Source organism: Schistocerca americana, chromosome 5, assembly GCF_021461395.2.
Source record: "Schistocerca americana isolate TAMUIC-IGC-003095 chromosome 5, iqSchAmer2.1, whole genome shotgun sequence".
Lineage (NCBI taxonomy): Eukaryota > Metazoa > Arthropoda > Insecta > Orthoptera > Acrididae > Schistocerca > Schistocerca americana.
The window spans coordinates 602,303,030-602,315,080 of NC_060123.1; positions in this window are offsets into that span (position 1 = coordinate 602,303,030).

Genomic DNA, 12,051 nt, shown 5'->3' on the forward strand with positions numbered 1-12,051 from the left:
CGCGTTTTCATTCCAACAAGAAGGCACATTTTCGACCAATTTATAATTTTGGTTTGTGTACCAATGTCACTCATCTGTGGGAGTCGGGTTGTCGTCAATATCTGCCCACAAAGCAAACTTCTGAGCTTTTGTTGATGGTGGTAAATCAGCAAAACGTAAAAGTAATACTGAAAACAAAACCAAATGTTCCCTTCTTACAAATGTTTGAATTATTTTTCAGCACTAGGACTACGCCAAAGTCGCTGTCAGATTCTACCTGGACAGTCTGACAAACAGTCCACATGTATTTACGTATTGTTTAGGTAAGAATATACCAGAGGTGACTGTCTTTTCTGCGGCCTAATTTAGTTTTCTTTGGTACACGTGCTTGAAGAGGGAGCCTCCTTTTGTGACTTGTCACTCGAAACTATTGATGTAGTAGTTAGTGAATTGTATGCTTTACTTCTCCCATTACTTCACGCCTCTGAGATTCAGACATCATTTTCAGATGGCTAAATGGTGCTCGCAGGAAAGCAGCTAGTTTGTGGTGCCTTTTCCTGTACATAATTTTTCAAACTTATTCGCAAATTTGTTTCAGAAGCTTCCCCGTCTGAGGCTCTTTACTGGAGTAATTCACGAGCGTCATATTCCATGGCAACAGGAGGTGCAGTGTAGGCGATTTCTCAGCTTCCACTTCTTCTGAGATTCCCTTGAAGGGTTGTTACGCAAATCCCTGCTTTACAATTTCTGAGATAATTTGCGTGTTAACTTAAATGCACTCATGCTCATAAATTAAGGATAATGCTGATATATGGTGATACAACGCTCTGGTGGGCGGTTTGCGGGTTTAAATCACCTCGGGGTATGACCATGCGGTGCATTTGACCTGCGGTCGTCGCACGGTGGCGCGGGCAGCAGTCCACATACGTAGAGGTGTGTTGGTGCATGTCAGAGTACGGTGCAGTAAGTAAGTGTGCAGACGTTTTCAGGCGCGCTAATGGTGACTGTGTGTTGAAAATGGCTAAAAAAACACATATTGATGACGTTTGAGGGGTAGAATACTAGGGTGACTGGAGACTGGTCAAACACAGCAGGTCGTAGCACGGGCCTTCTGTGTGCCACAAAGTGTGATCTCACGATTATGGCAACGATTCCAGCAGACAGGAAACGTGTCCAGGCGCTACAGTACGGGTCGTCCACAGTGTACAACACCACAAGAAGATCGATATCTCACCATCAGTGCCCGCAGACGGCCACGGAGTACTTAAGGTAGCCTTGCTCGGCACCTTAAAGCAGCCTCTGGAACTGTTTTCTCCAGACACACAGTCTACAGACAACTGAACAGAAATGGTTTATTCGCCCGGAGACCTGCAAGGTGCATTCCACTGACCCTTGTCACAGGGGAGCCCGTAAAGCCTGGTGTCAAGAACACAGTACATGGTCATTGGAACAGTGGTCCCACGGACGACTGCAGGTATAGTCTGAACAGTGGTTCTCGCCGGGTTTTCATCTGGCGTGAACCAGGAACCAGATACCAACCCCTTAACGTCCTTGAAAGGGACCTGTATGGATGGTGTGGCGTAGGATTATGATTGGTGCACGTACACCCCTGCATGTCTTTGACAGAGCAACTGTAACAGGTCAGGTGTATCGGGACGTCATTTTGCACCAGAATGTCCGCCTTTTCAGGAGTGCAGCGGGTCCCACCTTCCTCCTGATGGATGATAACGCACGGCCCCACCGAGCTGCCATCGTGGAGGAGTACCTTGAAACAGAAGATCTCAGGCGAGTGGAGTGGCCTGCCTGTTCTCCAGACCTAAACCTAATCTAGCACGTCTGGGATGCTCCCGTTCGACGTATCGCTGCACGTCTTCACACCCCTAGGACACTTCAGGAGCTGCGACAGGCACTGGTGCAAGAATTGGAGGCTGTACCCCAGCAGCTGCTCGACCACCTGATCCAGAGTAAGCCAACCCGTTGTGCGGCCTGTGTACGTGTGTATGGTGATCATATCTCATACTGATTCGGGGTGCATGCGCAGGAAACAGTGGCAGGAAACAGTGGTGTTTTGTTGCACATGTGTTTCGGGCCGTTTTTCTCAACTTATCACCAATACCGTGGACCTACAGATCTGTGTCATGTGTGTTCCCTATGTGTCTATGCTACTAGCGCTAGTTTTGTGTAATGCCACGCTGTGTAATAATCCTTAATTTATGAGCATGAGTGTAGTGTAATATAAAAACACAACAGCATTCACACAGTCAGAAAAGAAATCAGTTCGTCCATCAACTTGATGTCAATTCCTTCTGTTCTATTTCTCTTTTCTGAGAGAGCTTTTCACACAATATCGAATACTGCCTTTTCGCCGATTCGGACATGGTGAATCATGTGTCCCAGAGAGAATTGTTCGATTTCTTCATTGTTCTACCTAGGCTATGAACAAGGCCACTTTTCTTTGCAAATGTGACTGATTCCTTTTTGGCGGTCAGAACAGTTCGAAGTTGCGCGCTATTGGATAACATATACTGCACACTAAACGCATTTCTTAGCACTGAGTTCATCATGTGACAGGAATAATTTAGTTAATCCAAGACGAGCAGCGATAGTGTTGGCACCTTGGTCAGTCGTAGAAGATAAATTTTTTACACCATTCCCTTGATTACCAAGGTGGATAAATCGTCTCAATAATGCCTTTCTTACATTTTCCCCTGTTTCAGGGTCGTCTGGAAACCGGACCGTAAACAAGAAGAGCGACCTGAGGTCCCAATTAACGAAATAAAAGGCTGTACTTCTCATGTAATGATTTCTTCTTGTGCTACATGTCCACATACCTGTGGTCGCCGAGCATTCATCTCTGTCCAGGTACTTCAGGCATAACTTCCTTTCAAAGAGTTTTCGCTTCTTCGGTGATGTGACGTGAAACAGTTGTGGAGTGAGGCCTAATAGGTTTTGCGGATATTTTTCCGGAAGTTGCTGCACCGTCGACTAGTCTCTGAGCCACATCCCAAAATTCTTCACCTCCAACAACTTCATAAGATCTCAAGTCTCGTGCACAGATGGCTACGCATCTTTCGGTAATCTTGCTCTGAGCAGATCTGAGAAGGCGTTTTCTGTCAACACATGCCATCTGTTTATTACACACATACGAAGGGCGTGAATTATGCTAAGTGCCATATGACACTTTAGCGTGCAAGTAAAGTTGATTGCACTCCACACAACAAACACTGTTGCCACCACCATCTACTATAGGCTTAAACGCAGGACATACGGTAGGTATTTTAAAATTATCATGATAATCTCTTCACTGGCAAAAGATTCCGGAATAGTCCCCCGTTCGGTCTCCGGGAGGGACTGCCAAGAGGGAGGTGACCGTGAGAAAAAGATTAAATAACCAACGAAAGAAAAACGTCCTACGAGTCGGGGAGTGGAATGTCAGAAGTCTGAACGTGGTAAGGAAGCTAGAAAATCTGAAAATGGAAATGCTAAGGCTCAGTCTACATTTAGTGGTGGTCAGTGAAGCGAAATGTAAAGAAGACAAGGTTTTTTGGTCATATGAATATAGGGTAATATCAACAGCAGTAGAAAATGGTATAACAGCGTTGGATCCGTTATGAATAGGCAGATAGGTCACAAAATGAGTTACTGTGAACAGTTCAGTGATATGGTGGTTCTCATCTGAATCGGCGGTAAACCAACAGCGACAATAATAGTTCAGGTATACATGCCGACGTCGCTAGCAGAAGATGAAGAAAAAGTGTACGAGGTTATTGAATGACTAACTCAGCACGTAAAGGGATATAAAAATCTAATAGTAATGGGGGATGGAAAGAGGTTGTAGGGGAAGGAGTAGAAGAAAGGGTTACAGGTATAATATGGGCTTGATAGTAGAAACGAGGAGCAGTAAATTTCAGCTAATAATAGTAAATACTCTGCCCAAGAATCACAAGAGGAGGCGGTATACTTGGAAAAGACCGGGAGATACAGGAAGATTCCAGTTAGATTACATCATGGTCAGACAGAGATTCCGAAATCAGATACTGGATTGTAAGGTGCGCCTAGGAGCAGATGTACACTCAGATCACAATTTAATAGTGATGAAGGCTAATCAGAAAGACACTAATCAGAAAGAATCAATGTGCAAAGAAGTGGAATACAGAAGGTACGATGGAAATTCTCTGACACTATGATATTGCGATAATGAATAGCTCAGTAGGATGTTCGGCTGAAGAGGAATGGACATCTCTAAAAAGGAGAATCACAGAAATTAGAAAGAAAAACGTAGGTACAAAGAAGGTAGCTGCGAGGAAACCATGGGCAACTGAAGAAGTACTTCAACTGATCGATGAAAGGATGAAGCACAAGAGTGTTCAGGGAAATTCAGAATTACAGAAATACAAGTCGCTGAGGAGTGGAATAAATAGGAAGTGCAGGGAAGCTAAGACGAAATGTGCACAAATCGGAAAAGAAATGGCTGTCTGAAGGACTGACTCAGCATGTAGAAAAGTACAAACAACATCCGGTGGAATTAAAGGCAAGAGTGGGAACATTAAGGGCGCAATGGGAATTTCACTGTTAAATTCAGAGAAGAGAACGGATATTGGAAAGAATACGTTGAAGACCTCTGTAAGGGGGAGAATTTGTCTGATGTGATAGAAGAAACTAGAGTCAATACAGAAGAGACAGGGGAACCAGTATTAGAATCAGTATTTAAAAGAGGCTCTGAGCACTATGGGACTTAACTTCTGAGGTCGTCAGTCGTATTTAAAAGAGCTTTGGAGGACTTAAGATCAAATAAGGCAGAAAGGATAGATGACATTCCATCAGAAATTCTAAAGTCATTGGGGGAAGCGGCAACAAACCGGCTATTCACATTGGTGTGTAGAATGTATGAGTCTGGCGACATGCTTTCTGACTTTAGGAAACGTATCATCCACACAATTCCGAAGACTGCAAGAGCTGACAAGTGAGAGAATTATGGCCCAGTCAGCTTAATATCTCATGCGTCCAAGAAGCTGACAAGAGAAGTACACACAAGAATGGGAAAGAAAATTGAGGTTGGGTTAGGTGACGATCAGTTCGGCTTTAGGAAAAGTAAAGGGACGAGAGAGGCAATTCTGACGTTGCGGTTGATAATGGAAGCAAAACGAACGAAAAATCAAGACACGTTCAAATGTTTTGTCGACCTGAAGAATGTGTTCCACTATATCAAATGGTGCAAGATGTTCGAAATTCGGATGAAAATAGGAGTAAGCTATAGTGAGACACGGGTAATACACAACACGTCCAAGAGCCAAGAGGGAATAATAAGAGTGGATGACTAAGAACGAAGGGTGTAAGACAGCCTCTACTATTCAATCTTCACATCGAAGAAGCAATGATGGAAATAAAAGAAAGGTTCAAGAGTGGAATTAAAATTAAAGGTGAAAGGATATTAACGATAAAATTGGATGAGGAAATCGCTATCCTCATAAAAGAGAAGAAGAATTGCATGATCTGGTGAATGGAATGAACAGTGTAATGAGTACAGAACATGGATTGAGAGTAAATCGAAGAAAGACGGAGGTAATGAGAAGTAGCAGAAATGAGAACTGCGAGAAACTTAACATCAGGATTGATGGTCACGAAGTAGATGAAGTTAAGGCATTCTGCTACCTAGGCAACAAAATAACCAATGACGGACGGAGCAAGGACATCAAAAGCAGACTAGCGACGGCAAAAAGGGCGCTCCTGGCCACGAGAAGTCTACTAGTATCAAACATAGACCTAAATTTGAGAAAAAAAATTCAGAGAATGTACGTTTGGAGTACAGCGTTGTATGGTAGTGAAACATAGACTGTGGGAAAACCGGAACAGAAGAAAATCGAATCATTTGAGATGAGACGAAAGTTGAAAATTAGGTAGACTGATAAGGAGGTTCTGAGCAGAGGAAAGGCATATATGTAAAACACTGACAAGAAGAAGGAAACGAGGGAATGACGTCCATGGTACTGCAGGGAGTCGTAGAGGGCAAAAACTGTAGAGGAAGACAGAGACTGGAATACATCGGGCAAATAATTGAAGACGTAGGTTGCAAGTGCTACTCTGGGATGAAGATGTTGGCACAGGAGAGGAACTCGTAAGGGGGGTGGGGGGGGGGGCATCAAAAGCAGTCAAAGACATGACTCAAAAGACAGCACAATGTTCCACAAAAGTGTGTTGTTCACCTTCCAGAAGAGGTTTTAGAGAAGTTGCAAAGGTAAATGGCCATGAATTCTGAGAGTGAGGATGAAGACAATTTAGATGAATCTTTCTTAAAGACATCGGATGGCGTATTGTCTGATGACGAGGCCATCGGCGATCATTTCGAACCCGAGAAGGTTCAAATGGCTCTGAGCACTATGGGACTTAACTTATGAGGTCATCAGTCCCCTAGAACTCAGAACTACTTAAACCCAACTAACCTAAGGACATCACACACATCCATGTCCGAGGCAGGATTCGAACCTGCGACCGTAGCAGTCGCGCGGTTCCAGACTGTAGCGCCTACAACCGCTCGGCCACCTCGGCCGGCGAACCCGAGAAGGGATTCCTTGAAAAATCGTTTTGTGGATTAGAATACAGGGGCGGATACATGAAGAATTCCCTTTTGAACACCGAGGAAATGTTTTCAAAAACTGACGTGTCCTAGATTTTTCTACTTGCAGTGTCTAGTAACCGGTTTGAATTTCTTGTCCGTGGCCTTAGATTCAATGACAAGAAAACACTAGATCAAAGGAAACATAAAACAAATTTGCAGCATTTTGAAAGTTCTGAACTCTTTTTACCATTCAGTGTAAAGGCCATTATACGCCATCTTAGTAGTTGACTGTTAATGAAACGTTACTTAGCTTCAGAGGACGGTGTCCTTTCAAAATGTTTATGCCAAAAAGCCTAGAAAATACGGCAGCATAAGTAACGAAAAAACATTTTATTTTTTGGGTGGAATTTCATTCTTCGGAAAGGAACCAAAGAAAAAAGAACCAGTATGCCGTTCCCTGCCAACGATGTATGTACTACAGCTTTGTCAATCTGTAAAAAAACACAAACAGAAATATCACGACAGACAATTCGTCCATATCGTGTGAATTGACCGACGAGTTGATGAAAATGAAACCCACATTTGTCGCCACTTTACGCAAAAATAAACCGCACGTACCACCGGAAATTATGAACTCCAGGAACACACCTCCTATGCAATCTCTGATAAAATGATCGTTTGTCTTGCTCCAAAGAAATACAAAAATGTTGTTATTTTATCACCCAAGCATGATTCACCTCGAATTGAAGCGCACTCGTAAAAACTTGAACAAATCGAATCTACAGTATTGCAAAATACAGAGTGACGTTTTCGACCAGCTGTGTCACGATATCAGCACCAAACCTAAAACTCGAAGGCTGTGACTCCGGTAGTTTTACAGAGTTCTAGATGCTGCTGGTGTGAATGCTTTTGTACTTTCAAAATTTAATCGTCCCCACATACATGCTTTCTCTAGTGGGGGACGTGACCAATTCCTCATAAGACTTTCCCTTGATTTACTGGAACTACTTACCAAGAAGAGAGCTTACAACTCCCGTCTACCAAGAGAACTTCCACCTCATATCAAGAGCTACCTCGGCGAAGAAGAAGGTGAGCCGGAATATGGGAAGCTGAAAAAAAAAAGAACAGCGATGTGGAGTTTGCAGTGAAATAGTGAAAATAAGTGTAACAATGATAGCAAAGGTTATTACTTTTATACAAAATGACGTAGATGTTTGTGTGGTGAACATAAGAATGTGGCTTGTTCCATGTGTCTTGACATGTAGAAAAAAAAAAAATCACCGTCCAAACAGGGCTCGAAGGCGCAATAGTACCGACCGGCCGCCGTGTCATCCTCAGACATCTGGCGTCACCGGATGCGGATACGGAGGGGCATGTGGTCAGCTGGTCAGCACACTAATCTCCTGGCCTTTGTCAGTTGTCGTGACCGGTGCCGCTACTTTTCAGTCAAGTGGCTCCTCAATTGACCCCATAAGGTCTGGGTACCCGTGGCAGGCAAATCGGGACGGTCACCCATCCACATGCTAGCCAAGCCCGACGTCGCCTAACTTCGGTGATCTGACTGGAACCGCTGCTACCACTGCAGCAAGGCCGTTGGTGTCTTAACATTTAGCAAAGTGGTAATAATACTATGTTTTTGTTATTTTTGTTTTATTTTGTAATAAATTGTCTACCTTGTTGAAGTATAGTTGTCTAGTCAAGAAATGTGATGAAAATACCCACCTGTCTGTTATTTGACCCTAGTAAAAAACTATATAGTACGAAGAGCGTTTGAAAAGTCCGTTCAAAAATAAAAACTACTTACGTGTTTGGGGTAAACCTTTTTTATTTTCAACATAGACTCCTTTTAGACTTATACACGTCGTCCAATGCTGTTTTGATTTGTTGATCCCTTCCGAATAATAGGAATTGTCCAAGTCTGCAAAATAGCTATTAGTTGCTGCAATCACCTCCTCATTTGAATAAAATCTTTGCCTCGCCAGCCATTTCTTCAATTTGGGGAACAAATAGCAGTCCGAGGAAGCCAAGTCTCGAGAATAGGGGGGGGGGGGGGGGGGGGGGGGGCGTGAAACGAGTTGGAATCCTATTTCCATTAATTCTGCGACCATAACTGCTGAGGTGTGTGGGGGCGCATTGTCGTGATAGAAAAGGACTTTTTTGCGGTCCAATCGCCGGCGTTTCTCTTGCAGCTCGGTTTTCAGATGGTCAAATAACGATGAATAATATGCACCTGTAATATTTTTATCCTTTTCCAGGTAGTCGATGAGGATTATCCCTTCCGAATGCCAAAAGACAGTCACGAAAACCTTTCCGGCCGAAAGAATGGTCTTCGCCTTTTTTTGGTGCAGATTCTCCCTTGGTAACCCTTTGTTTAGATTGTTGTTTGGTCTCAGGAGTATAGCAATGTATGCATGTTTCATCCACAGTGACGAAACGACGCTTAAAGTCCTACGGATTCTTCCTGAACAGCTGCAAACCATCCTTGCAACACTTCGCACGATTCCGTTTTTGGTCAAACGTGAGCAATCGCGGAACCCATCTTGCGGATGGCTTTCTCAAGCCAAATGTGTGTGCAAAATATTATGCAGCCGTTCATTCGAGATGACCACAGCACTAGCAATCTCACGCACCTTAACTCTTCTGTCATCCATCACCATATCATGGATTTTATCAATGATTTTTGGAGTCGTAACCTCCACAGAGCGTCCAGAAAGTTCAGAATCACTTGTGCCCATATGGCCATTCCGAAAATTTTAAAACCACTGATAAACTGTTCTAATCGAAGGTGCAGAGCCACCCTCATTTTTATCAAGCTACTCTTTAGTCTTCTGAGACGTTATGCCTTTCATAAAGTAATGTTTAATCATCACACGAAATTCTTTTTCGTCCACTTTTTGACAACCACACGACTTCCTTGATTCACACGAATGCCAAACACAAAGAAATAGATCAATGTGGCAGAAACTTGGTGTGCGTTTTTCCAAAGATGCTACTAACTAAACATGACCTCGATACGCGCCAGTGGTGCCATCTCTCGGACTTTGTACGAACTTTTCAAACGACCCTCGTATGTAACACTGAAGATTTTTGGACGTACAGTTGCGTGTTCCCTGCTTCAATTAAATGTTGCTTTCTTATTGTTTCTTATTTCCCAACAATATCAAAAAGCAGTTGATCTGTTAATATCAACTATGGTACATTTAATTACAAATGTATCTCAGTGGGTGGTATTCCACTCGATCTTGTTCTTAACGTCAGTCCAATCCACCTTGTCGGCGGAGCGTTAACGTAAAGGAAGTCCCTGTCATCACTGTGCGATGAGTGACATTGCTTGCGGTCGTTCCTCGGCGGACAACGCACAGCTTGCGCAGCGATTGCACCGCATACAGCCACCTGCCTGCCCTGTTTGACCGCATTCTCAAGATAGCAACTGTACAGGGTAATCGTAATTCATGGCGTAAACGTATACAGTTGAAAGTATACGATACGAGAAGCAAAAACGTCTCAATAAACATGGACTCTAAAAGACAGGCACTTTCAACCGTACGCATTTACACCATTAATTATGATACACGCTGTGTAGGGAAAGTTGCCCGATGAAGAGGCATTTGCATCACCGCCAGCGCCAACTTGTGCGACATGTGCTGGAGTCCAAGCGTATGCTGTTACTACATTCATTCATTTCTCTTTTTCTCGGCTGTAAACACAACATTGCTGCCAACATGGTCAGGTTCAAAGTGAGCTTTGCCAGGTACTCCTCATTTCTGTGCATGCTGTTGTTACACAAACATAATAACTTAGCGACCTTTAGCTGTGTTTCGGTCCTGGATTGTCGGACAATGTCACGCTTACCTGCGTCCGGCCAGTTACGCAACACACTTACATGACACGAATTACGCGTATTTAAAACGTATTCAGCGTCGTAATTTCAACGGGGCGAACATAAACCAAGTACTTTATCTGCTAATTCTCAATTCAAATGAAAATTGATCATGCATAAACTGCCTCAATTTGCTTTTACAATAACTTCATTTCTAAATAAGGCCAAATGTATTTGAAATAGCAGAAGAAACATGTTAAACACTCCTTCTTAGCGTCGTTCCTGATATGTGCATCAAATTTCCTAGAGGAACACCTCATAATTTCAGGAAGCTGCAAACAATAGACAAAAACAGCTTCCTCTAGAAAAAGACCGATAGGTTTCCTTTCACTGGAGATATTTCAGGTAAAACGGACAAACGCCTTGTTTCAAAAAACATAATCCCGGATTCGTATATTCCTTAGAACAACGGCCAAAAATTTACACACAAGGAAAGTATGCATTGCGATACGTTTAAGTTGTCGGATGTGTACTCTGTCAGCAATATATAGACCAAACAGGCAGAAGTTCTTCAGCTCGGTTTAAATGCCATACCAATTGTGCGTAATTACGTGACATTAGATTACGGACGTACACGAGAATACACAAATCATATATTTGGAGAATAAGTGTAACAAATTTAATATTCTAGAAGAGATAGCGATTTTCCGAGGCTTATAAAAAACCTTCTGATTTCAACTTAAACCCCTAGACAGAACTGAGACATAGGAATATTTTAGTAAATTTTGACTACCCCTAACCAGAAAGCCCATTGTTCTTATTTTTGCTGCATGTAAAAACTTTTACTGTTTATAAATCTTCCATTGATTTTCAAAGTGCGTGGAATAATATCCCTTATAAATATTAGTAGTTTGCATCATACGAGACTTACCGGATTAGTTCGTCTATGTTTTATATCAATTGCTGATTTAAATTGTAATTTATTTTTATGGCCGTGCGAGGTGGCGCAGTGGTTAGCACACTGGACTCGCATTCGGGAGAACGACGGTTCAATCCCGCGTCCGTCCATCCTGATTTGGGTTTTCCATGATTTCCTTAAATTGCTTCAGGCAAATGCCAGGATGGTTCCTTACAAAAGGCATGGCCAACTTCCTTCCTCATCCTTCCCTAACCCAATGAGACCAATGACCTCGATGTTTGGTCTTCTCCCCCAAATCAACCCCCCCCCCCCTGTTATTTTTATGTACAGCACCTCCCCTTCTTTCGCACTTCGCCGTTCGTTGCATTTTTTTTCCCTTTATTGTCATTTCCATTCCCCATCAGGGGCAGGCTGGCACCAGCATAAGATCTGCTCTTCAGACAAGAGACATAAATAGACAGGAAGATATTTAAAAACAATATAAAGGAGATAACATGGCGGAATATAGAAACAAAACAGGCGGAACAGAAGCAAATAAGACATATAAAGTGGTGACTGTAAATCGGAGATAAAAATCTAAAAAAGTACGTTACACAAACAAAAAAAAGCCACACACTACATGAAAAGGCACCAGGCAAAGTACGGCCGGAGCATGAAAGTCCGTAGAACGAGTAAAACAACCACATGGCGGACGGCATAGCAAGGAACTGTCATGGACAATAAACAAGTCGAGCACACAATTAAAACTCACATCACTAGATGACACTGTAGAATGGC